Source organism: Pongo pygmaeus, chromosome 3 (genome assembly GCF_028885625.2).
Source record: "Pongo pygmaeus isolate AG05252 chromosome 3, NHGRI_mPonPyg2-v2.0_pri, whole genome shotgun sequence".
NCBI lineage: Eukaryota > Metazoa > Chordata > Mammalia > Primates > Hominidae > Pongo > Pongo pygmaeus.
The window spans coordinates 77,250,452-77,277,730 of record NC_072376.2 but is presented as its reverse complement, the minus strand read 5'-3'; positions in this window follow the sequence as shown (position 1 = coordinate 77,277,730).

Here is a 27,279-nt window from a genome sequence, read left to right as displayed (position 1 = left end):
GATGAGTGCATTCAACTCAGGGACTCGAACGTTCCTTTTGATAGAACAGTTTTGAAACACTCCTTTTGTAGAATCTGCAAGTGTTTATTTGGAGCGCTTTCAGGCCTATGCTGGAAAAGGAAATATTTTCCCCTAAAAAGTAGATAGAAGCATTCTCAGAAACTTCTTGGTGATGTGTACATTGAACTCACAGTGTTGAACCTTTCTTTGGAGAGAGAAGTTTTGAAACACTCTTTTAGCAGAATCTTCAAGTGGATATATGGAGTTCCTTGAGGCCTACGCCGGAAAAGGAAATATCTTCCCGTAGAAACTAGGCAAAAGCATTCTCAGAAAGTTCCCTGTGCTTTGTGCATTCAACTCACAGAGTTCAACCTTCCTTTTGATAGAGCAGTTTTGAAACACTCTTTTTGTAGAATCTGCACGTGGATATTTGGAACGCTTTGAGGCCTATGTTGAAAAGGAAATATCCTGGCATAGAAACGGGACGGAAGCATTCTCAGAAACCTCTTTGCGATGAGGGCCTTCAAGTCACAGAGTGAAACCTTCCTTTTGATAGGCCAGCTTTGAAACACTGCTTCTGTAGAATCCGCAAGTGGATGCTTGGAGCTCTTTGAGGCTTAGGCTGGAAAAGGTAATATCTTCATATACAAACTAGACAGAAGCGTTCTCAGAAACTTCTTTCTCATGTGGGGATGGAACTCACAGAGTTGAACATTCCTTTTCACAGAGCAGTTCTGCAACCCTCTTTTGGTGGAAACTGCACGTGGATGTTTGGTGCGATTGCGTCATCCAGTGGAAAAGGAAATACATTCAGACGAAAACTAGATAGAACCATTCCCAGAAACTTCTTGAGATGAGTGCATTCTACTCACAGAGTTGTACCTTCCTTTTGATAGAATAGTTTTGAAACACACTTTTTGTGCAAACCGCAAGTGGATAGTTGGAGCGCTTTGAGGCGTATGCTGCAAAACGAAATATCTTCACATAAAAACTAGACAGAAGCATTCTCAGAAACTTCTTTGTGATGTGCGCATTCAACTCACAGAGTTGAAGCTTCCTTTTCATATAGCACTTTTGAAACGCTCTGTTAGTAGAATCTGCAAGGGAATATTTGGAGTGCTACGAGGCCAACACTGGAAAACGAAATACCTTCACATGCAAACCAGACGGAAGCATTCTCAGAAACTACCCTGTGGTTTATGCATCCAACTCACTGAGAGGAATCTTCCCTTTGAGAGCGCAGTTTGGAAACACTCTTTTTGCAGAATTTGCTAGGGGATGTTTGGAGCGATTTCAGGACTAGGCTGGAAAAGGAAATATCTTCACTTAAACACTAGACAGAAGCATTGTCAGAAACTTCGGTGTGATGAGTGCATTCAACTCACAGACCTGAACCTTCCTTTTGATAGAGCAGTTTTGAAACGCTCTTTTAGTAACATCTGAAAGTGGATATTTGGAGCGCTTTGAGGCCAAGGCTGGAAAACGAAATATCATCACATAAAAACTAGACAGAAGCATTCTCAGAAACTTCTTTGTGATGAGTGGATTCAACTCACAGACTTGCACGTTCCTTTGGATAGGATAGTTTTGAAACACTCCTTTTGTAGAATCTGCGAGTGTTTATTTCGAACGCTTTGAGGCCTATGCTGGAAAAGGAAATATCTTCACCTAAAAACTAGACAGAAGCATTGTCAGAAACATCTTTGTGATGACTGCATTCAACTCACAGAGTTGAACCTACCTATTGATAGAGAAGTTTTGAAACACCCTTTTTGTAGAATCTGCAATTGAATATTTGGAGCGATATGAGGCCTCTGCTGGGAAATGAAATATCTTCCCCTAAAAGCTAGACAGAAGCATACTCAGAAACGACTTGGCAATGTGTGCATCCAACTCACAGAGTTGAACCTTCCTTTCCCTAGAGCAGTTTTGAAACACTCTTTTAGTAGAATCTGAAAGTGGATAATTGGAGCGCTTTGAGGACAGTGCTGGGAAACGAAATATCATCACAGCAAAACTAGACAGAAGCGTTCTGCGAAAGTTCTTTGTGATGAGTGCATTCAACTCAGGGACTCGAACGTTCCTTTTGATAGAACAGTTTTGAAACACTCCTTTTGTAGAATCTGCAAGTGTTTATTTGGAGCGCTTTCAGGCCTATGCTGGAAAAGGAAATATTTTCCCCTAAAAAGTAGATAGAAGCATTCTCAGAAACTTCTTGGTGATGTGTACATTGAACTCACAGTGTTGAACCTTTCTTTGGAGAGAGAAGTTTTGAAACACTCTTTTAGCAGAATCTTCAAGTGGATATATGGAGTTCCTTGAGGCCTACGCCGGAAAAGGAAATATCTTCCCGTAGAAACTAGGCAAAAGCATTCTCAGAAAGTTCCCTGTGCTTTGTGCATTCAACTCACAGAGTTCAACCTTCCTTTTGATAGAGCAGTTTTTAAACACTCTTTTTGTAGAATCTGCACGTGGATATTTGGAACGCTTTGAGGCCTATGTTGAAAAGGAAATATCCTGGCATAGAAACGGGACGGAAGCATTCTCAGAAACCTCTTTGCGATGAGGGCCTTCAAGTCACAGAGTGAAACCTTCCTTTTGATAGGCCAGCTTTGAAACACTGCTTCTGTAGAATCCGCAAGTGGATGCTTGGAGCTCTTTGAGGCTTAGGCTGGAAAAGGTAATATCTTCATATACAAACTAGACAGAAGCGTTCTCAGAAACTTCTTTCTCATGTGGGGATGGAACTCACAGAGTTGAACATTCCTTTTCACAGAGCAGTTCTGCAACCCTCTTTTGGTGGAAACTGCACGTGGATGTTTGGTGCGATTGCGTCATCCAGTGGAAAAGGAAATACATTCAGACGAAAACTAGATAGAACCATTCCCAGAAACTTCTTGAGATGAGTGCATTCTACTCACAGAGTTGTACCTTCCTTTTGATAGAATAGTTTTGAAACACACTTTTTGTGCAAACCGCAAGTGGATAGTTGGAGCGCTTTGAGGCGTATGCTGCAAAACGAAATATCTTCACATAAAAACTAGACAGAAGCATTCTCAGAAACTTCTTTGTGATGTGCGCATTCAACTCACAGAGTTGAAGCTTCCTTTTCATATAGCACTTTTGAAATGCTCTGTTAGTAGAATCTGCAAGGGAATATTTGGAGTGCTACGAGGCCAACACTGGAAAACGAAATACCTTCACATGCAAACCAGACGGAAGCATTCTCAGAAACTACCCTGTGGTTTATGCATCCAACTCACTGAGAGGAATCTTCCCTTTGAGAGCGCAGTTTGGAAACACTCTTTTTGCAGAATTTGCTAGGGGATGTTTGGAGCGATTTCAGGACTAGGCTGGAAAAGGAAATATCTTCACTTAAACACTAGACAGAAGCATTGTCAGAAACTTCGGTGTGATGAGTGCATTCAACTCACAGACCTGAACCTTCCTTTTGATAGAGCAGTTTTGAAACGCTCTTTTAGTAACATCTGAAAGTGGATATTTGGAGCGCTTTGAGGCCAAGGCTGGAAAACGAAATATCATCACATAAAAGCTAGACAGAAGCATTCTCAGAAACTTCTTTGTGATGAGTGGATTCAACTCACAGACTTGCACGTTCCTTTGGATAGGATAGTTTTGAAACACTCCTTTTGTAGAATCTGCGAGTGTTTATTTCGAACGCTTTGAGGCCTATGCTGGAAAAGGAAATATCTTCACCTAAAAACTAGACAGAAGCATTGTCAGAAACATCTTTGTGATGACTGCATTCAACTCACAGAGTTGAACCTACCTATTGATAGAGAAGTTTTGAAACACCCTTTTTGTAGAATCTGCAATTGAATATTTGGAGCGATATGAGGCCTCTGCTGGGAAATGAAATATCTTCCCCTAAAAGCTAGACAGAAGCATACTCAGAAACGACTTGGCAATGTGTGCATCCAACTCACAGAGTTGAACCTTCCTTTCCCTAGAGCAGTTTTGAAACACTCTTTTAGTAGAATCTGAAAGTGGATAATTGGAGCGCTTTGAGGACAGTGCTGGGAAACGAAATATCATCACAGCAAAACTAGACAGAAGCGTTCTGCGAAAGTTCTTTGTGATGAGTGCATTCAACTCAGGGACTCGAACGTTCCTTTTGATAGAACAGTTTTGAAACACTCCTTTTGTAGAATCTGCAAGTGTTTATTTGGAGCGCTTTCAGGCCTATGCTGGAAAAGGAAATATTTTCCCCTAAAAAGTAGATAGAAGCATTCTCAGAAACTTCTTGGTGATGTGTACATTGAACTCACAGTGTTGAACCTTTCTTTGGAGAGAGAAGTTTTGAAACACTCTTTTAGCAGAATCTTCAAGTGGATATATGGAGTTCCTTGAGGCCTACGCCGGAAAAGGAAATATCTTCCCGTAGAAACTAGGCAAAAGCATTCTCAGAAAGTTCCCTGTGCTTTGTGCATTCAACTCACAGAGTTCAACCTTCCTTTTGATAGAGCAGTTTTGAAACACTCTTTTTGTAGAATCTGCACGTGGATATTTGGAACGCTTTGAGGCCTATGTTGAAAAGGAAATATCCTGGCATAGAAACGGGACGGAAGCATTCTCAGAAACCTCTTTGCGATGAGGGCCTTCAAGTCACAGAGTGAAACCTTCCTTTTGATAGGCCAGCTTTGAAACACTGCTTCTGTAGAATCCGCAAGTGGATGCTTGGAGCTCTTTGAGGCTTAGGCTGGAAAAGGTAATATCTTCATATACAAACTAGACAGAAGCATTCTCAGAAACTTCTTTCTCATGTGGGGATGGAACTCACAGAGTTGAACATTCCTTTTCACAGAGCAGTTCTGCAACCCTCTTTTGGTGGAAACTGTAAGTGGATGTTTGGTGCGATTGCGTCATCCAGTGGAAAAGGAAATACATTCAGACGAAAACTACATAGAACCATTCTCAGAAACTTCTTGAGATGAGTGCATTCTACTCACAGAGTTGTACCTTCCTTTTGATAGAATAGATTTGAAACACACTTTTCGTGCAAACCGCCAGTGGATAGTTGGAGCGCTTTGAGGCGTATGCTGCAAAACGAAATATCTTCACATAAAAACTAGACAGAAGCATTCTCAGAAACTTCTTTGTGATGTGCGCATTCAACTCACAGAGTTGAAGCTTCCTTTTCATACAGCACTTTTGAAACGCTCTGTTAGTAGAATCTGCAAGGGAATATTGGGAGTGCTACGAGGCCAACACTGGAAAAGGAAATACCTTCACATGCAAACCAGATGGAAGCATTCTCAGAAACTACCCTGTGCTTTATGCATTCAACTCACTGAGAGGAATCTTCCCTTTGAGAGCACAGTTTGGAAACACTCTTTTTGCAGAATTTGCTAGGGGATGTTTGGAGCGATTTCAGGACTAGGCTGGAAAAGGAAATATCTTCACTTAAACACTAGACAGAAGCATTGTCAGAAACTTCGGTGTGATGAGTGCATTCAACTCACAGACCTGAACCTTCCTTTTGATAGAGCAGTTTTGAAACGCTCTTTTAGTAGCATCTGAAAGTGGATATTTGGAGCGCTTTGAGGCCAAGGCTGGAAAACGAAATATCATCACATAAAAACTAGACAGAAGCATTCTCAGAAACTTCTTTGTGATGAGTGGATTCAACTCACAGACTTGCACGTTCCTTTGCATAGGATAGTTTTGAAACACTCCTTTTGTAGAATCTGCGAGTGTTTATTTCGAACGCTTTGAGGCCTATGCTGGAAAAGGAAATATCTTCACCTAAAAACTAGACAGAAGCATTGTCAGAAACATCTTTGTGATGACTGCATTCAACTCACAGAGTTGAACCTACCTATTGATAGAGAAGTTTTGAAACACCCTTTTTGTAGAATCTGCAAGTGAATATTTGGAGCGATATGAGGCCTCTGCTGGGAAATGAAATATCTTCCCCTAAAAGCTAGACAGAAGCATACTCAGAAACGACTTGGCAATGTGTGCATCCAACTCACAGAGTTGAACCTTCCTTTCCCTAGAGCAGTTTTGAAACACTCTTTTAGTAGAATCTGAAAGTGGATAATTGGAGCGTTTTGAGGCCAGTGCTGGGCAACGAAATATCATCACAGAAAAACTAGACAGAAGCGTTCTGCGAAAGTTCTTTGTGATGAGTGCATTCAACTCAGAGACTCGAACGTTCCTTTTGATAGAACAGTTTTGAAACACTCCTTTTGTAGAATCTGCAAGTGTTTATTTGGAGCGCTTTCAGGCCTATGCTGGAAAAGGAAATATCTTCCCCTAAAAAGTAGATAGAAGCATTCTCAGAAACTTCTTGGTGATGTGTACATTGAACTCACAGTGTTGAACCTATCTTTGGATAGAGAAGTTTTGAAACACTCTTTTAGCAGAATCTTCAAGTGGATATATGGAGTTCCTTGAGGCCTACGCCGGAAAAGGAAATATCTTCCCGTAGAAACTAGGCAAAAGCATGCTCAGAAAGTTCCCTGTGCTTTGTGCATTCAACTCACAGAGTTCAACCTTCCTTTTGATAGAGCATGTTTGAAACACTCTTTTTGTAGAATCTGCACGTGGATATTTGGAACGCTTTGAGGCCTATGCTTCAAAAGGAAATATCCTGGCATAGAAACGGGACGGAAGCATTCTCAGAAACCTCTTTGCGATGAGGGCCTTCAAGTCACAGAGTGAAACCTTCCTTTTGATAGGCCAGCTTTGAAACACTGCTTCTGTAGAATCCGCAAGTGGATGCTTGGAGCTCTTTGAGGCTTAGGCTGGAAAAGGTAATATCTTCATATACAAACTAGACAGAAGCGTTCTCAGAAACTTCTTTCTCATGTGGGGATGGAACTCACAGAGTTGAACATTCCTTTTCACAGAACAGTTCTGCAACCCTCTTTTGGTGGAAACTGCAAGTGGATGTTTGGTGCGATTGTGTCATCCAGTGGAAAAGGAAATACATTCAGACGAAAACTAGATAGAACCATTCCCAGAAACTTCTTGAGATGAGTGCATTCTACTCACAGAGTTGTACCTTCCTTTTGATAGAATAGTTTTGAAACACACTTTTTGTGCAAACCGCAAGTGGATAGTTGGAGCGCTTTGAGGCGTATGCTGCAAAACGAAATATCTTCACATACAAACTAGACAGAAGCATTCTCAGAAACTTCTTTGTGATGTGCGCATTCAACTCACAGAGTTGAAGCTTCCTTTTCATATAGCACTTTTGAAACGCTCTGTTAGTAGAATCTGCAAGGGAATATTTGGAGTGCTACGAGGCCAACACTGGAAAAGGAAATACCTTCACATGCAAACCAGATGGAAGCATTCTCAGAAACTACCCTGTGGCTTATGCATCCAACTCACTGAGAGGAATCTTCCCTTTGAGAGCGCAGTTTGGAAACACTCTTTTTGCAGAATTTGCTAGGGGATGTTTGGAGCGATTTCAGGACTAGGCTGGAAAAGGAAATATCTTCACTTAAACACTAGACAGAAGCATTGTCAGAAACTTCGGTGTGATGAGTGCATTCAACTCACAGACCTGAACCTTCCTTTTGATAGAGCAGTTTTGAAACGCTCTTTTAGTAGCATCTGAAAGTGGATGTTTGGAGCGCTTTGAGGCCAAGGCTGGAAAACGAAATATCATCACATAAAAACTAGACAGAAGCATTCTCAGAAACTTCTTTGTGATGAGTGGATTCAACTCACAGACTTGCACGTTCCTTTGGATAGGATAGTTTTGAAACACTCCTTTTGTAGAATCTGCGAGTGTTTATTTCGAACGCTTTGAGGCCCATGCTGGAAAAGGAAATATCTTCACCTAAAAACTAGACAGAAGCATTGTCAGAAACATCTTTGTGATGACTGCATTCAACTCACAGAGTTGAACCTACCTATTGATAGAGAAGTTTTGAAACACCCTTTTTGTAGAATCTGCAAGTGAATATTTGGAGCGATATGAGGCCTCTGCTGGGAAATGAAATATCTTCCCCTAAAAGCTAGACAGAAGCATACTCAGAAACGACTTGGCAATGTGTGCATCCAAGTCACAGAGTTGAACCTTCCTTTCCCTAGAGCAGTTTTGAAACACTCTTTTAGTAGAATCTGAAAGTGGATATTTGGAGCGCTTTGAGGCCAGTGCTGGGAAACGAAATATCATCACAGAAAAACTAGACAGAAGCGTTCTGCGAAAGTTCTTTGTGATGAGTGCATTCAACTCAGAGACTCGAAAGTTCCTTTTGATAGAACAGTTTTGAAACACTCCTTTTGTAGAATCTGCAAGTGTTTATTTGGAGCGCTTTCAGCCCTATGCTGGAAAAGGAAATATCTTCCCCTAAAAAGTAGATGGAAGCATTCTCAGAAACTTCTTGGTGATGTGTACATTGAACTCACAGTGTTGAACCGTTCTTTGGAGAGAGAAGTTTTGAAACACTCTTTTAGTAGAATCTTCAAGTGGATATATGGAGATCCTTGAGGCCTACGCCGGAAAAGGAAATATCTTCCCGTAGAATCTAGGCAAAAGCATTCTCAGAAAGTTCCCTGTGCTTTGTGCATTCAACTCACAGAGTTCAACCTTCCTTTTGATAGAGCAGTTTTGAAACACTCTTTTTGTAGAATCTGCACGTGGATATTTGGAACGCTTTGAGGCCTATGTTGAAAAGGAAATATCCTGGCATAGAAACGGGACGGAAGCATTCTCAGAAACCTCTTTGCGATGAGGGCCTTCAAGTCACAGAGTGAAACCTTCCTTTTGATAGGCCAGCTTTGAAACACTGCTTCTGTAGAATCCGCAAGTGGATGCTTGGAGCTCTTTGAGGCTTAGGCTGGAAAAGGTAATATCTTCATATACAAACTAGATAGAAGCGTTCTCAGAAACTTCTTTCTCATGTGGGGATGGAACTCACAGAGTTGAACATTCCTTTTCACAGAGCAGTTCTGCAACCCTCTTTTGGTGGAAACTGCAAGTGGATGTTTGGTGCGATTGCGTCATCCAGTGGAAAAGGAAATACATTCAGACGAAAACTAGATAGAACCATTCCCAGAAACTTCTTGAGATGAGTGCATTCTACTCACAGAGTTGTACCTTCCTTTTGATAGAATAGTTTTGAAACACACTTTTTGTGCAAACCGCAAGTGGATAGTTGGAGCGCTTTGAGGCGTATGCTGCAAAACGAAATATCTTCACATAAAAACTAGACAGAAGCATTCTCAGAAACTTCTTTGTGATGTGCGCATTCAACTCACAGAGTTGAAGCTTCCTTTTCATATAGCACTTTTGAAACGCTCTGTTAGTAGAATCTGCAAGGGAATATTTGGAGTGCTACGAGGCCAACACTGGAAAACGAAATACCTTCACATGCAAACCAGACGGAAGCATTCTCAGAAACTACCCTGTGGTTTATGCATCCAACTCACTGAGAGGAATCTTCCCTTTGAGAGCGCAGTTTGGAAACACTCTTTTTGCAGAATTTGCTAGGGGATGTTTGGAGCGATTTCAGGACTAGGCTGGAAAAGGAAATATCTTCACTTAAACACTAGACAGAAGCATTGTCAGAAACTTCGGTGTGATGAGTGCATTCAACTCACAGACCTGAACCTTCCTTTTGATAGAGCAGTTTTGAAACGCTCTTTTAGTAACATCTGAAAGTGGATATTTGGAGCGCTTTGAGGCCAAGGCTGGAAAACGAAATATCATCACATAAAAACTAGACAGAAGCATTCTCAGAAACTTCTTTGTGATGAGTGGATTCAACTCACAGACTTGCACGTTCCTTTGGATAGGATAGTTTTGAAACACTCCTTTTGTAGAATCTGCGAGTGTTTATTTCGAACGCTTTGAGGCCTATGCTGGAAAAGGAAATATCTTCACCTAAAAACTAGACAGAAGCATTGTCAGAAACATCTTTGTGATGACTGCATTCAACTCACAGAGTTGAACCTACCTATTGATAGAGAAGTTTTGAAACACCCTTTTTGTAGAATCTGCAATTGAATATTTGGAGCGATATGAGGCCTCTGCTGGGAAATGAAATATCTTCCCCTAAAAGCTAGACAGAAGCATACTCAGAAACGACTTGGCAATGTGTGCATCCAACTCACAGAGTTGAACCTTCCTTTCCCTAGAGCAGTTTTGAAACACTCTTTTAGTAGAATCTGAAAGTGGATATTTGGAGCGCTTTGAGGACAGTGCTGGGAAACGAAATATCATCACAGCAAAACTAGACAGAAGCGTTCTGCGAAAGTTCTTTGTGATGAGTGCATTCAACTCAGGGACTCGAACGTTCCTTTTGATAGAACAGTTTTGAAACACTCCTTTTGTAGAATCTGCAAGTGTTTATTTGGAGCGCTTTCAGGCCTATGCTGGAAAAGGAAATATTTTCCCCTAAAAAGTAGATAGAAGCATTCTCAGAAACTTCTTGGTGATGTGTACATTGAACTCACAGTGTTGAACCTTTCTTTGGAGAGAGAAGTTTTGAAACACTCTTTTAGCAGAATCTTCAAGTGGATATATGGAGTTCCTTGAGGCCTACGCCGGAAAAGGAAATATCTTCCCGTAGAAACTAGGCAAAAGCATTCTCAGAAAGTTCCCTGTGCTTTGTGCATTCAACTCACAGAGTTCAACCTTCCTTTTGATAGAGCAGTTTTGAAACACTCTTTTTGTAGAATCTGCACGTGGATATTTGGAACGCTTTGAGGCCTATGTTGAAAAGGAAATATCCTGGCATAGAAACGGGACGGAAGCATTCTCAGAAACCTCTTTGCGATGAGGGCCTTCAAGTCACAGAGTGAAACCTTCCTTTTGATAGGCCAGCTTTGAAACACTGCTTCTGTAGAATCCGCAAGTGGATGCTTGGAGCTCTTTGAGGCTTAGGCTGGAAAAGGTAATATCTTCATATACAAACTAGACAGAAGCGTTCTCAGAAACTTCTTTCTCATGTGGGGATGGAACTCACAGAGTTGAACATTCCTTTTCACAGAGCAGTTCTGCAACCCTCTTTTGGTGGAAACTGCACGTGGATGTTTGGTGCGATTGCGTCATCCAGTGGAAAAGGAAATACATTCAGACGAAAACTAGATAGAACCATTCCCAGAAACTTCTTGAGATGAGTGCATTCTACTCACAGAGTTGTACCTTCCTTTTGATAGAATAGTTCTGAAACACACTTTTTGTGCAAACCGCAAGTGGATAGTTGGAGCGCTTTGAGGCGTATGCTGCAAAACGAAATATCTTCACATAAAAACTAGACAGAAGCATTCTCAGAAACTTCTTTGTGATGTGCGCATTCAACTCACAGAGTTGAAGCTTCCTTTTCATATAGCACTTTTGAAATGCTCTGTTAGTAGAATCTGCAAGGGAATATTTGGAGTGCTACGAGGCCAACACTGGAAAACGAAATACCTTCACATGCAAACCAGACGGAAGCATTCTCAGAAACTACCCTGTGGTTTATGCATCCAACTCACTGAGAGGAATCTTCCCTTTGAGAGCGCAGTTTGGAAACACTCTTTTTGCAGAATTTGCTAGGGGATGTTTGGAGCGATTTCAGGACTAGGCTGGAAAAGGAAATATCTTCACTTAAACACTAGACAGAAGCCTTGTCAGAAACTTCGGTGTGATGAGTGCATTCAACTCACAGACCTGAACCTTCCTTTTGATAGAGCAGTTTTGAAACGCTCTTCTAGTAGCATCTGAAAGTGGATATTTGGAGCGCTTTGAGGCCAAGGCTGGAAAACGAAATATCATCACATAAAAACTAGACAGAAGCATTCTCAGAAACTTCTTTGTGATGAGTGGATTCAACTCACAGACTTGCACGTTCCTTTGGATAGGATAGTTTTGAAACACTCCTTTTGTAGAATCTGCGAGTGTTTATTTCGAACGCTTTGAGGCCCATGCTGGAAAAGGAAATATCTTCACCTAAAAACTAGACAGAAGCATTGTCAGAAACATCTTTGTGATGACTGCATTCAACTCACAGAGTTGAACCTACCTATTGATAGAGAAGTTTTGAAACACCCTTTTTGTAGAATCTGCAAGTGAATATTTGGAGCGATATGAGGCCTCTGCTGGGAAATGAAATATCTTCCCCTAAAAGCTAGACAGAAGCATACTCAGAAACGACTTGGCAATGTGTGCATCCAACTCACAGAGTTGAACCTTCCTTTCCCTAGAGCAGTTTTGAAACACTCTTTTAGTAGAATCTGAAAGTGGATATTTGGAGCGTTTTGAGGCCAGTGCTGGGCAACGAAATATCATCACAGAAAAACTAGACAGAAGCGTTCTGCGAAAGTTCTTTGTGATGAGTGCATTCAACTCAGAGACTCGAACGTTCCTTTTGATAGAACAGTTTTGAAACACTCCTTTTGTAGAATCTGCAAGTGTTTATTCGGAGCGCTTTCAGGCCTATGCTGGAAAAGGAAATATCTTCCCCTAAAAAGTAGATAGAAGCATTCTCAGAAACTTCTTGGTGATGTGTACATTGAACTCACAGTGTTGAACCTTTCTTTGGATAGAGAAGTTTTGAAACACTCTTTTAGCAGAATCTTCAAGTGGATATATGGAGTTCCTTGAGGCCTACGCCGGAAAAGGAAATATCTTCCCGTAGAAACTAGGCAAAAGCATTCTCAGAAAGTTCCCTGTGCTTTGTGCATTCAACTCACAGAGTTCAACCTTCCTTTTGATAGAGCAGTTTTTAAACACTCTTTTTGTAGAATCTGCACGTGGATATTTGGAACGCTTTGAGGCCTATGCTTCAAAAGGAAATATCCTGGCATAGAAACGGGACGGAAGCATTCTCAGAAACTTCTTTGCGATGAGGGCCTTCAAGTCACAGAGTGAAACCTTCCTTTTGATAGGCCAGCTTTGAAACACTGCTTCTGTAGAATCCGCAAGTGGATGCTTGGAGCTCTTTGAGGCTTAGGCTGGAAAAGGTAATATCTTCATATACAAACTAGACAGAAGCATTCTCAGAAACTTCTTTGTCATGTGGGGATGGAACTCACAGAGTGGAACATTCCTTTTCACAGAGCAGTTCTGCAACCCCCTTTTGGTGGAAACTGCACGTGGATGTTTGGTGCGATTGCGTCATCCAGTGGAAAAGGAAATACATTCAGACGAAAACTAGATAGAACCATTCTCAGAAACTTCTTGAGATGAGTGCATTCTACTCACAGAGTTGTACCTTCCTTTTGATAGAATAGTTTTGAAACACACTTTTTGTGCAAACCGCAAGTGGATAGTTGGAGCGCTTTGAGGCGTATGCTGCAAAACGAAATATCTTCACATACAAACTAGACAGAAGCATTCTCAGAAACTTCTTTGTGATGTGCGCATTCAACTCACAGAGTTGAAGGTTTCTTTTCATATAGCACTTTTGAAACGCTCTGTTAGTAGAATCTGCAAGGGAATATTTGGAGTGCTACGAGGCCAACACTGGAAAAGGAAATACCTTCACATGCAAACCAGACGGAAGCATTCTCAGAAACTACCCTGTGGCTTATGCATCCAACTCACTGAGAGGAATCTTCCCTTTGAGAGCGCAGTTTGGAAACACTCTTTTCGCAGAATTTGCTAGGGGATGTTTGGAGCGATTTCAGGACTAGGCTGGAAAAGGAAATATCTTCACTTAAACACTAGACAGAAGCATTGTCAGAAACTTCGGTGTGATGAGTGCATTCAACTCACAGACCTGAACCTTCCTTTTGATAGAGCAGTTTTGAAACGCTCTTTTAGTAGCATCTGAAAGTGGATATTTGGAGCGCTTTGAGGCCAAGGCTGGAAAACGAAATATCATCACATAAAAACTAGACAGAAGCATTCTCAGAAACTTCTTTGTGATGAGTGGATTCAACTCACAGACTTGCACGTTCCTTTGGATAGGATAGTTTTGAAACACTCCTTTTGTAGAATCTGCGAGTGTTTATTTCGAACGCTTTGAGGCCCATGCTGGAAAAGGAAATATCTTCACCTAAAAACTAGACAGAAGCATTGTCAGAAACATCTTTGTGATGACTGCATTCAACTCACAGAGTTGAACCTACCTATTGATAGAGAAGTTTTGAAACACCCTTTTTGTAGAATCTGCAAGTGAATATTTGGAGCGATATGAGGCCTCTGCTGGGAAATGAAATATCTTCCCCTAAAAGCTAGACAGAAGCATACTCAGAAACGACTTGGCAATGTGTGCATCCAACTCACAGAGTTGAACCTTCCTTTCCCTAGAGCAGTTTTGAAACACTCTTTTAGTAGAATCTGAAAGTGGATATTTGGAGCGCTTTGAGGCCAGTGCTGGGAAACGAAATATCATCACAGATAAACTAGACAGAAGCGTTCTGCGAAAGTTCTTTGTGATGAGTGCATTCAACTCAGAGACTCGAAAGTTCCTTTTGATAGAACAGTTTTGAAACACTCCTTTTGTAGAATCTGCAAGTGTTTATTTGGAGCGCTTTGAGGCCTATGCTGGAAAAGGAAATATCTTCCCCTAAAAAGTAGATAGAAGCATTCTCAGAAACTTCTTGGTGATGTGTACATTGAACTCACAGTGTTGAACCGTTCTTTGGATAGAGAAGTTTTGAAACACTCTTTTAGCAGAATCTTCAAGTGGATATATGGAGTTCCTTGAGGCCTACGCCGGAAAAGGAAATATCTTCCCGTAGAAACTAGGCAAAAGCATTCTCAGAAAGTTCCCTGTGCTTTGTGCATTCAACTCACAGAGTTCAACCTTCCTTTTGATAGAGCAGTTTTGAAACACTCTTTTTGTAGAATCTGCACGTGGATATTTGGAACGCTTTGAGGCCTATGCTTCAAAAGGAAATATCCTGGCATAGAAACGGGACGGAAGCATTCTCAGAAACTTCTTTGCGATGAGAGCCTTCAAGTCACAGAGTGAAACCTTCCTTTTGATAGGCCAGCTTTGAAACACTGCTTCTGTAGAATCCGCAAGTGGATGCTTGGAGCTCTTTGAGGCTTAGGCTGGAAAAGGTAATATCTTCATATACAAACTAGACAGAAGCATTCTCAGAAACTTCTTTGTCATGTGGGGATGGAACTCACAGAGTGGAACATTCCTTTTCACAGAGCAGTTCTGCAACCCCCTTTTGGTGGAAACTGCACGTGGATGTTTGGTGCGATTGCGTCATCCAGTGGAAAAGGAAATACATTCAGACGAAAACTAGATAGAACCATTCTCAGAAACTTCTTGAGATGAGTGCATTCTACTCACAGAGTTGTACCTTCCTTTTGATAGAATAGTTTTGAAACACACTTTTTGTGCAAACCGCAAGTGGATAGTTGGAGCGCTTTGAGGCGTATGCTGCAAAACGAAATATCTTCACATACAAACTAGACAGAAGCATTCTCAGAAACTTCTTTGTGATGTGCGCATTCAACTCACAGAGTTGAAGGTTTCTTTTCATATAGCACTTTTGAAACGCTCTGTTAGTAGAATCTGCAAGGGAATATTTGGAGTGCTACGAGGCCAACACTGGAAAAGGAAATACCTTCACATGCAAACCAGACGGAAGCATTCTCAGAAACTACCCTGTGGCTTATGCATCCAACTCACTGAGAGGAATCTTCCCTTTGAGAGCGCAGTTTGGAAACACTCTTTTTGCAGAATTTGCTAGGGGATGTTTGGAGCGATTTCAGGACTAGGCTGGAAAAGGAAATATCTTCACTTAAACACTAGACAGAAGCATTGTCAGAAACTTCGGTGTGATGAGTGCATTCAACTCACAGACCTGAACCTTCCTTTTGATAGAGCAGTTTTGAAACGCTCTTTTAGTAGCATCTGAAAGTGGATATTTGGAGCGCTTTGAGGCCAAGGCTGGAAAACGAAATATCATCACATAAAAACTAGACAGAAGCATTCTCAGAAACTTCTTTGTGATGAGTGGATTCAACTCACAGACTTGCACGTTCCTTTGGATAGGATAGTTTTGAAACACTCCTTTTGTAGAATCTGCGAGTGTTTATTTCGAACGCTTTGAGGCCTATGCTGGAAAAGGAAATATCTTCACCTAAAAACTAGACAGAAGCATTGTCAGAAACATCTTTGTGATGACTGCATTCAACTCACAGAGTTGAACCTACCTATTGATAGAGAAGTTTTGAAACACCCTTTTTGTAGAATCTGCAATTGAATATTTGGAGCGATATGAGGCCTCTGCTGGGAAATGAAATATCTTCCCCTAAAAGCTAGACAGAAGCATACTCAGAAACGACTTGGCAATGTGTGCATCCAACTCACAGAGTTGAACCTTCCTTTCCCTAGAGCAGTTTTGAAACACTCTTTTAGTAGAATCTGAAAGTGGATAATTGGAGCGCTTTGAGGATAGTGCTGGGAAACGAAATATCATCACAGCAAAACTAGACAGAAGCGTTCTGCGAAAGTTCTTTGTGATGAGTGCATTCAACTCAGGGACTCGAACGTTCCTTTTGATAGAACAGTTTTGAAACACTCCTTTTGTAGAATCTGCAAGTGTTTATTTGGAGCGCTTTCAGGCCTATGCTGGAAAAGGAAATATTTTCCCCTAAAAAGTAGATAGAAGCATTCTCAGAAACTTCTTGGTGATGTGTACATTGAACTCACAGTGTTGAACCTTTCTTTGGAGAGAGAAGTTTTGAAACACTCTTTTAGCAGAATCTTCAAGTGGATATATGGAGTTCCTTGAGGCCTACGCCGGAAAAGGAAATATCTTCCCGTAGAAACTAGGCAAAAGCATTCTCAGAAAGTTCCCTGTGCTTTGTGCATTCAACTCACAGAGTTCAACCTTCCTTTTGATAGAGCAGTTTTTAAACACTCTTTTTGTAGAATCTGCACGTGGATATTTGGAACGCTTTGAGGCCTATGTTGAAAAGGAAATATCCTGGCATAGAAACGGGACGGAAGCATTCTCAGAAACCTCTTTGCGATGAGGGCCTTCAAGTCACAGAGTGAAACCTTCCTTTTGATAGGCCAGCTTTGAAACACTGCTTCTGTAGAATCCGCAAGTGGATGCTTGGAGCTCTTTGAGGCTTAGGCTGGAAAAGGTAATATCTTCATATACAAACTAGACAGAAGCGTTCTCAGAAACTTCTTTCTCATGTGGGGATGGAACTCACAGAGTTGAACATTCCTTTTCACAGAGCAGTTCTGCAACCCTCTTTTGGTGGAAACTGCACGTGGATGTTTGGTGCGATTGCGTCATCCAGTGGAAAAGGAAATACATTCAGACGAAAACTAGATAGAACCATTCCCAGAAACTTCTTGAGATGAGTGCATTCTACTCACAGAGTTGTACCTTCCTTTTGATAGAATAGTTTTGAAACACACTTTTTGTGCAAACCGCAAGTGGATAGTTGGAGCGCTTTGAGGCGTATGCTGCAAAACGAAATATCTTCACATAAAAACTAGACAGAAGCATTCTCAGAAACTTCTTTGTGATGTGCGCATTCAACTCACAGAGTTGAAGCTTCCTTTTCATATAGCACTTTTGAAACGCTCTGTTAGTAGAATCTGCAAGGGAATATTTGGAGTGCTACGAGGCCAACACTGGAAAACGAAATACCTTCACATGCAAACCAGACGGAAGCATTCTCAGAAACTACCCTGTGGTTTATGCATCCAACTCACTGAGAGGAATCTTCCCTTTGAGAGCGCAGTTTGGAAACACTCTTTTTGCAGAATTTGCTAGGGGATGTTTGGAGCGATTTCAGGACTAGGCTGGAAAAGGAAATATCTTCACTTAAACACTAGACAGAAGCATTGTCAGAAACTTCGGTGTGATGAGTGCATTCAACTCACAGACCTGAACCTTCCTTTTGATAGAGCAGTTTTGAAACGCTCTTTTAGTAGCATCTGAAAGTGGATATTTGGAGCGCTTTGAGGCCAAGGCTGGAAAACGAAATATCATCACATAAAAACTAGACAGAAGCATTCTCAGAAACTTCTTTGTGATGAGTGGATTCAACTCACAGACTTGCACGTTCCTTTGGATAGGATAGTTTTGAAACACTCCTTTTGTAGAATCTGCGAGTGTTTATTTCGAACGCTTTGAGGCCTATGCTGGAAAAGGAAATATCTTCACCTAAAAACTAGACAGAAGCATTGTCAGAAACATCTTTGTGATGACTGCATTCAACTCACAGAGTTGAACCTACCTATTGATAGAGAAGTTTTGAAACACCCTTTTTGTAGAATCTGCAATTGAATATTTGGAGCGATATGAGGCCTCTGCTGGGAAATGAAATATCTTCCCCTAAAAGCTAGACAGAAGCATACTCAGAAACGACTTGGCAATGTGTGCATCCAACTCACAGAGTTGAACCTTCCTTTCCCTAGAGCAGTTTTGAAACACTCTTTTAGTAGAATCTGAAAGTGGATAATTGGAGCGCTTTGAGGACAGTGCTGGGAAACGAAATATCATCACAGCAAAACTAGACAGAAGCGTTCTGCGAAAGTTCTTTGTGATGAGTGCATTCAACTCAGGGACTCGAACGTTCCTTTTGATAGAACAGTTTTGAAACACTCCTTTTGTAGAATCTGCAAGTGTTTATTTGGAGCGCTTTCAGGCCTATGCTGGAAAAGGAAATATTTTCCCCTAAAAAGTAGATAGAAGCATTCTCAGAAACTTCTTGGTGATGTGTACATTGAACTCACAGTGTTGAACCTTTCTTTGGAGAGAGAAGTTTTGAAACACTCTTTTAGCAGAATCTTCAAGTGGATATATGGAGTTCCTTGAGGCCTACGCCGGAAAAGGAAATATCTTCCCGTAGAAACTAGGCAAAAGCATTCTCAGAAAGTTCCCTGTGCTTTGTGCATTCAACTCACAGAGTTCAACCTTCCTTTTGATAGAGCAGTTTTTAAACACTCTTTTTGTAGAATCTGCACGTGGATATTTGGAACGCTTTGAGGCCTATGTTGAAAAGGAAATATCCTGGCATAGAAACGGGACGGAAGCATTCTCAGAAACCTCTTTGCGATGAGGGCCTTCAAGTCACAGAGTGAAACCTTCCTTTTGATAGGCCAGCTTTGAAACACTGCTTCTGTAGAATCCGCAAGTGGATGCTTGGAGCTCTTTGAGGCTTAGGCTGGAAAAGGTAATATCTTCATATACAAACTAGACAGAAGCGTTCTCAGAAACTTCTTTCTCATGTGGGGATGGAACTCACAGAGTTGAACATTCCTTTTCACAGAGCAGTTCTGCAACCCTCTTTTGGTGGAAACTGCACGTGGATGTTTGGTGCGATTGCGTCATCCAGTGGAAAAGGAAATACATTCAGACGAAAACTAGATAGAACCATTCCCAGAAACTTCTTGAGATGAGTGCATTCTACTCACAGAGTTGTACCTTCCTTTTGATAGAATAGTTTTGAAACACACTTTTTGTGCAAACCGCAAGTGGATAGTTGGAGCGCTTTGAGGCGTATGCTGCAAAACGAAATATCTTCACATAAAAACTAGACAGAAGCATTCTCAGAAACTTCTTTGTGATGTGCGCATTCAACTCACAGAGTTGAAGCTTCCTTTTCATATAGCACTTTTGAAACGCTCTGTTAGTAGAATCTGCAAGGGAATATTTGGAGTGCTACGAGGCCAACACTGGAAAACGAAATACCTTCACATGCAAACCAGACGGAAGCATTCTCAGAAACTACCCTGTGGTTTTTGCATCCAACTCACTGAGAGGAATCTTCCCTTTGAGAGCGCAGTTTGGAAACACTCTTTTTGCAGAATTTGCTAGGGGATGTTTGGAGCGATTTCAGGACTAGGCTGGAAAAGGAAATATCTTCACTTAAACACTAGACAGAAGCATTGTCAGAAACTTCGGTGTGATGAGTGCATTCAACTCACAGACCTGAACCTTCCTTTTGATAGAGCAGTTTTGAAACGCTCTTTTAGTAACATCTGAAAGTGGATATTTGGAGCGCTTTGAGGCCAAGGCTGGAAAACGAAATATCATCACATAAAAACTAGACAGAAGCATTCTCAGAAACTTCTTTGTGATGAGTGGATTCAACTCACAGACTTGCACGTTCCTTTGGATAGGATAGTTTTGAAACACTCCTTTTGTAGAATCTGCGAGTGTTTATTTCGAACGCTTTGAGGCCTATGCTGGAAAAGGAAATATCTTCACCTAAAAACTAGACAGAAGCATTGTCAGAAACATCTTTGTGATGACTGCATTCAACTCACAGAGTTGAACCTACCTATTGATAGAGAAGTTTTGAAACACCCTTTTTGTAGAATCTGCAATTGAATATTTGGAGCGATATGAGGCCTCTGCTGGGAAATGAAATATCTTCCCCTAAAAGCTAGACAGAAGCATACTCAGAAACGACTTGGCAATGTGTGCATCCAACTCACAGAGTTGAACCTTCCTTTCCCTAGAGCAGTTTTGAAACACTCTTTTAGTAGAATCTGAAAGTGGATAATTGGAGCGCTTTGAGGACAGTGCTGGGAAACGAAATATCATCACAGCAAAACTAGACAGAAGCGTTCTGCGAAAGTTCTTTGTGATGAGTGCATTCAACTCAGGGACTCGAACGTTCCTTTTGATAGAACAGTTTTGAAACACTCCTTTTGTAGAATCTGCAAGTGTTTATTTGGAGCGCTTTCAGGCCTATGCTGGAAAAGGAAATATTTTCCCCTAAAAAGTAGATAGAAGCATTCTCAGAAACTTCTTGGTGATGTGTACATTGAACTCACAGTGTTGAACCTTTCTTTGGAGAGAGAAGTTTTGAAACACTCTTTTAGCAGAATCTTCAAGTGGATATATGGAGTTCCTTGAGGCCTACGCCGGAAAAGGAAATATCTTCCCGTAGAAACTAGGCAAAAGCATTCTCAGAAAGTTCCCTGTGCTTTGTGCATTCAACTCACAGAGTTCAACCTTCCTTTTGATAGAGCAGTTTTTAAACACTCTTTTTGTAGAATCTGCACGTGGATATTTGGAACGCTTTGAGGCCTATGTTGAAAAGGAAATATCCTGGCATAGAAACGGGACGGAAGCATTCTCAGAAACCTCTTTGCGATGAGGGCCTTCAAGTCACAGAGTGAAACCTTCCTTTTGATAGGCCAGCTTTGAAACACTGCTTCTGTAGAATCCGCAAGTGGATGCTTGGAGCTCTTTGAGGCTTAGGCTGGAAAAGGTAATATCTTCATATACAAACTAGACAGAAGCGTTCTCAGAAACTTCTTTCTCATGTGGGGATGGAACTCACAGAGTTGAACATTCCTTTTCACAGAGCAGTTCTGCAACCCTCTTTTGGTGGAAACTGCACGTGGATGTTTGGTGCGATTGCGTCATCCAGTGGAAAAGGAAATACATTCAGACGAAAACTAGATAGAACCATTCTCAGAAACTTCTTGAGATGAGTGCATTCTACTCACAGAGTTGTACCTTCCTTTTGATAGAATAGTTTTGAAACACACTTTTTGTGCAAACCGCAAGTGGATAGTTGGAGCGCTTTGAGGCGTATGCTGCAAAACGAAATATCTTCACATAAAAACTAGACAGAAGCATTCTCAGAAACTTCTTTGTGATGTGCGCATTCAACTCACAGAGTTGAAGCTTCCTTTTCATATAGCACTTTTGAAACGCTCTGTTAGTAGAATCTGCAAGGGAATATTTGGAGTGCTACGAGGCCAACACTGGAAAACGAAATACCTTCACATGCAAACCAGACGGAAGCATTCTCAGAAACTACCCTGTGGTTTATGCATCCAACTCACTGAGAGGAATCTTCCCTTTGAGAGCGCAGTTTGGAAACACTCTTTTTGCAGAATTTGCTAGGGGATGTTTGGAGCGATTTCAGGACTAGGCTGGAAAAGGAAATATCTTCACTTAAACACTAGACAGAAGCATTGTCAGAAACTTCGGTGTGATGAGTGCATTCAACTCACAGACCTGAACCTTCCTTTTGATAGAGCAGTTTTGAAACGCTCTTTTAGTAACATCTGAAAGTGGATATTTGGAGCGCTTTGAGGCCAAGGCTGGAAAACGAAATATCATCACATAAAAACTAGACAGAAGCATTCTCAGAAACTTCTTTGTGATGAGTGGATTCAACTCACAGACTTGCACGTTCCTTTGGATAGGATAGTTTTGAAACACTCCTTTTGTAGAATCTGCGAGTGTTTATTTCAAACGCTTTGAGGCCTATGCTGGAAAAGGAAATATCTTCACCTAAAAACTAGACAGAAGCATTGTCAGAAACATCTTTGTGATGACTGCATTCAACTCACAGAGTTGAACCTACCTATTGATAGAGAAGTTTTGAAACACCCTTTTTGTAGAATCTGCAATTGAATATTTGGAGCGATATGAGGCCTCTGCTGGGAAATGAAATATCTTCCCCTAAAAGCTAGACAGAAGCATACTCAGAAACGACTTGGCAATGTGTGCATCCAACTCACAGAGTTGAACCTTCCTTTCCCTAGAGCAGTTTTGAAACACTCTTTTAGTAGAATCTGAAAGTGGATAATTGGAGCGCTTTGAGGACAGTGCTGGGAAACGAAATATCATCACAGCAAAACTAGACAGAAGCGTTCTGCGAAAGTTCTTTGTGATGAGTGCATTCAACTCAGGGACTCGAACGTTCCTTTTGATAGAACAGTTTTGAAACACTCCTTTTGTAGAATCTGCAAGTGTTTATTTGGAGCGCTTTCAGGCCTATGCTGGAAAAGGAAATATTTTCCCCTAAAAAGTAGATAGAAGCATTCTCAGAAACTTCTTGGTGATGTGTACATTGAACTCACAGTGTTGAACCTTTCTTTGGAGAGAGAAGTTTTGAAACACTCTTTTAGCAGAATCTTCAAGTGGATATATGGAGTTCCTTGAGGCCTACGCCGGAAAAGGAAATATCTTCCCGTAGAAACTAGGCAAAAGCATTCTCAGAAAGTTCCCTGTGCTTTGTGCATTCAACTCACAGAGTTCAACCTTCCTTTTGATAGAGCAGTTTTTAAACACTCTTTTTGTAGAATCTGCACGTGGATATTTGGAACGCTTTGAGGCCTATGTTGAAAAGGAAATATCCTGGCATAGAAACGGGACGGAAGCATTCTCAGAAACCTCTTTGCGATGAGGGCCTTCAAGTCACAGAGTGAAACCTTCCTTTTGATAGGCCAGCTTTGAAACACTGCTTCTGTAGAATCCGCAAGTGGATGCTTGGAGCTCTTTGAGGCTTAGGCTGGAAAAGGTAATATCTTCATATACAAACTAGACAGAAGCGTTCTCAGAAACTTCTTTCTCATGTGGGGATGGAACTCACAGAGTTGAACATTCCTTTTCACAGAGCAGTTCTGCAACCCTCTTTTGGTGGAAACTGCACGTGGATGTTTGGTGCGATTGCGTCATCCAGTGGAAAAGGAAATACATTCAGACGAAAACTAGATAGAACCATTCCCAGAAACTTCTTGAGATGAGTGCATTCTACTCACAGAGTTGTACCTTCCTTTTGATAGAATAGTTTTGAAACACACTTTTTGTGCAAACCGCAAGTGGATAGTTGGAGCGCTTTGAGGCGTATGCTGCAAAACGAAATATCTTCACATAAAAACTAGACAGAAGCATTCTCAGAAACTTCTTTGTGATGTGCGCATTCAACTCACAGAGTTGAAGCTTCCTTTTCATATAGCACTTTTGAAACGCTCTGTTAGTAGAATCTGCAAGGGAATATTTGGAGTGCTACGAGGCCAACACTGGAAAACGAAATACCTTCACATGCAAACCAGACGGAAGCATTCTCAGAAACTACCCTGTGGTTTATGCATCCAACTCACTGAGAGGAATCTTCCCTTTGAGAGCGCAGTTTGGAAACACTCTTTTTGCAGAATTTGCTAGGGGATGTTTGGAGCGATTTCAGGACTAGGCTGGAAAAGGAAATATCTTCACTTAAACACTAGACAGAAGCATTGTCAGAAACTTCGGTGTGATGAGTGCATTCAACTCACAGACCTGAACCTTCCTTTTGATAGAGCAGTTTTGAAACGCTCTTTTAGTAGCATCTGAAAGTGGATATTTGGAGCGCTTTGAGGCCAAGGCTGGAAAACGAAATATCATCACATAAAAACTAGACAGAAGCATTCTCAGAAACTTCTTTGTGATGAGTGGATTCAACTCACAGACTTGCACGTTCCTTTGGATAGGATAGTTTTGAAACACTCCTTTTGTAGAATCTGCGAGTGTTTATTTCGAACGCTTTGAGGCCTATGCTGGAAAAGGAAATATCTTCACCTAAAAACTAGACAGAAGCATTGTCAGAAACATCTTTGTGATGACTGCATTCAACTCACAGAGTTGAACCTACCTATTGATAGAGAAGTTTTGAAACACCCTTTTTGTAGAATCTGCAATTGAATATTTGGAGCGATATGAGGCCTCTGCTGGGAAATGAAATATCTTCCCCTAAAAGCTAGACAGAAGCATACTCAGAAACGACTTGGCAATGTGTGCATCCAACTCACAGAGTTGAACCTTCCTTTCCCTAGAGCAGTTTTGAAACACTCTTTTAGTAGAATCTGAAAGTGGATAATTGGAGCGCTTTGAGGACAGTGCTGGGAAACGAAATATCATCACAGCAAAACTAGACAGAAGCGTTCTGCGAAAGTTCTTTGTGATGAGTGCATTCAACTCAGGGACTCGAACGTTCCTTTTGATAGAACAGTTTTGAAACACTCCTTTTGTAGAATCTGCAAGTGTTTATTTGGAGCGCTTTCAGGCCTATGCTGGAAAAGGAAATATTTTCCCCTAAAAAGTAGATAGAAGCATTCTCAGAAACTTCTTGGTGATGTGTACATTGAACTCACAGTGTTGAACCTTTCTTTGGAGAGAGAAGTTTTGAAACACTCTTTTAGCAGAATCTTCAAGTGGATATATGGAGTTCCTTGAGGCCTACGCCGGAAAAGGAAATATCTTCCCGTAGAAACTAGGCAAAAGCATTCTCAGAAAGTTCCCTGTGCTTTGTGCATTCAACTCACAGAGTTCAACCTTCCTTTTGATAGAGCAGTTTTGAAACACTCTTTTTGTAGAATCTGCACGTGGATATTTGGAACGCTTTGAGGCCTATGTTGAAAAGGAAATATCCTGGCATAGAAACGGGACGGAAGCATTCTCAGAAACCTCTTTGCGATGAGGGCCTTCAAGTCACAGAGTGAAACCTTCCTTTTGATAGGCCAGCTTTGAAACACTGCTTCTGTAGAATCCGCAAGTGGATGCTTGGAGCTCTTTGAGGCTTAGGCTGGAAAAGGTAATATCTTCATATACAAACTAGACAGAAGCGTTCTCAGAAACTTCTTTCTCATGTGGGGATGGAACTCACAGAGTTGAACATTCCTTTTCACAGAGCAGTTCTGCAACCCTCTTTTGGTGGAAACTGCACGTGGATGTTTGGTGCGATTGCGTCATCCAGTGGAAAAGGAAATACATTCAGACGAAAACTAGATAGAACCATTCCCAGAAACTTCTTGAGATGAGTGCATTCTACTCACAGAGTTGTACCTTCCTTTTGATAGAATAGTTTTGAAACACACTTTTTGTGCAAACCGCAAGTGGATAGTTGGAGCGCTTTGAGGCGTATGCTGCAAAACGAAATATCTTCACATAAAAACTAGACAGAAGCATTCTCAGAAACTTCTTTGTGATGTGCGCATTCAACTCACAGAGTTGAAGCTTCCTTTTCATATAGCACTTTTGAAACGCTCTGTTAGTAGAATCTGCAAGGGAATATTTGGAGTGCTACGAGGCCAACACTGGAAAACGAAATACCTTCACATGCAAACCAGACGGAAGCATTCTCAGAAACTACCCTGTGGTTTATGCATCCAACTCACTGAGAGGAATCTTCCCTTTGAGAGCGCAGTTTGGAAACACTCTTTTTGCAGAATTTGCTAGGGGATGTTTGGAGCGATTTCAGGACTAGGCTGGAAAAGGAAATATCTTCACTTAAACACTAGACAGAAGCATTGTCAGAAACTTCGGTGTGATGAGTGCATTCAACTCACAGACCTGAACCTTCCTTTTGATAGAGCAGTTTTGAAACGCTCTTTTAGTAACATCTGAAAGTGGATATTTGGAGCGCTTTGAGGCCAAGGCTGGAAAACGAAATATCATCACATAAAAGCTAGACAGAAGCATTCTCAGAAACTTCTTTGTGATGAGTGGATTCAACTCACAGACTTGCACGTTCCTTTGGATAGGATAGTTTTGAAACACTCCTTTTGTAGAATCTGCGAGTGTTTATTTCGAACGCTTTGAGGCCTATGCTGGAAAAGGAAATATCTTCACCTAAAAACTAGACAGAAGCATTGTCAGAAACATCTTTGTGATGACTGCATTCAACTCACAGAGTTGAACCTACCTATTGATAGAGAAGTTTTGAAACACCCTTTTTGTAGAATCTGCAAGTGAATATTTGGAGCGATATGAGGCCTCTGCTGGGAAATGAAATATCTTCCCCTAAAAGCTAGACAGAAGCATACTCAGAAACGACTTGGCAATGTGTGCATCCAACTCACAGAGTTGAACCTTCCTTTCCCTAGAGCAGTTTTGAAACACTCTTTTAGTAGAATCTGAAAGTGGATAATTGGAGCGCTTTGAGGACAGTGCTGGGAAACGAAATATCATCACAGCAAAACTAGACAGAAGCGTTCTGCGAAAGTTCTTTGTGATGAGTGCATTCAACTCAGGGACTCGAACGTTCCTTTTGATAGAACAGTTTTGAAACACTCCTTTTGTAGAATCTGCAAGTGTTTATTTGGAGCGCTTTCAGGCCTATGCTGGAAAAGGAAATATTTTCCCCTAAAAAGTAGATAGAAGCATTCTCAGAAACTTCTTGGTGATGTGTACATTGAACTCACAGTGTTGAACCTTTCTTTGGAGAGAGAAGTTTTGAAACACTCTTTTAGCAGAATCTTCAAGTGGATATATGGAGTTCCTTGAGGCCTACGCCGGAAAAGGAAATATCTTCCCGTAGAAACTAGGCAAAAGCATTCTCAGAAAGTTCCCTGTGCTTTGTGCATTCAACTCACAGAGTTCAACCTTCCTTTTGATAGAGCAGTTTTTAAACACTCTTTTTGTAGAATCTGCACGTGGATATTTGGAACGCTTTGAGGCCTATGTTGAAAAGGAAATATCCTGGCATAGAAACGGGACGGAAGCATTCTCAGAAACCTCTTTGCGATGAGGGCCTTCAAGTCACAGAGTGAAACCTTCCTTTTGATAGGCCAGCTTTGAAACACTGCTTCTGTAGAATCCGCAAGTGGATGCTTGGAGCTCTTTGAGGCTTAGGCTGGAAAAGGTAATATC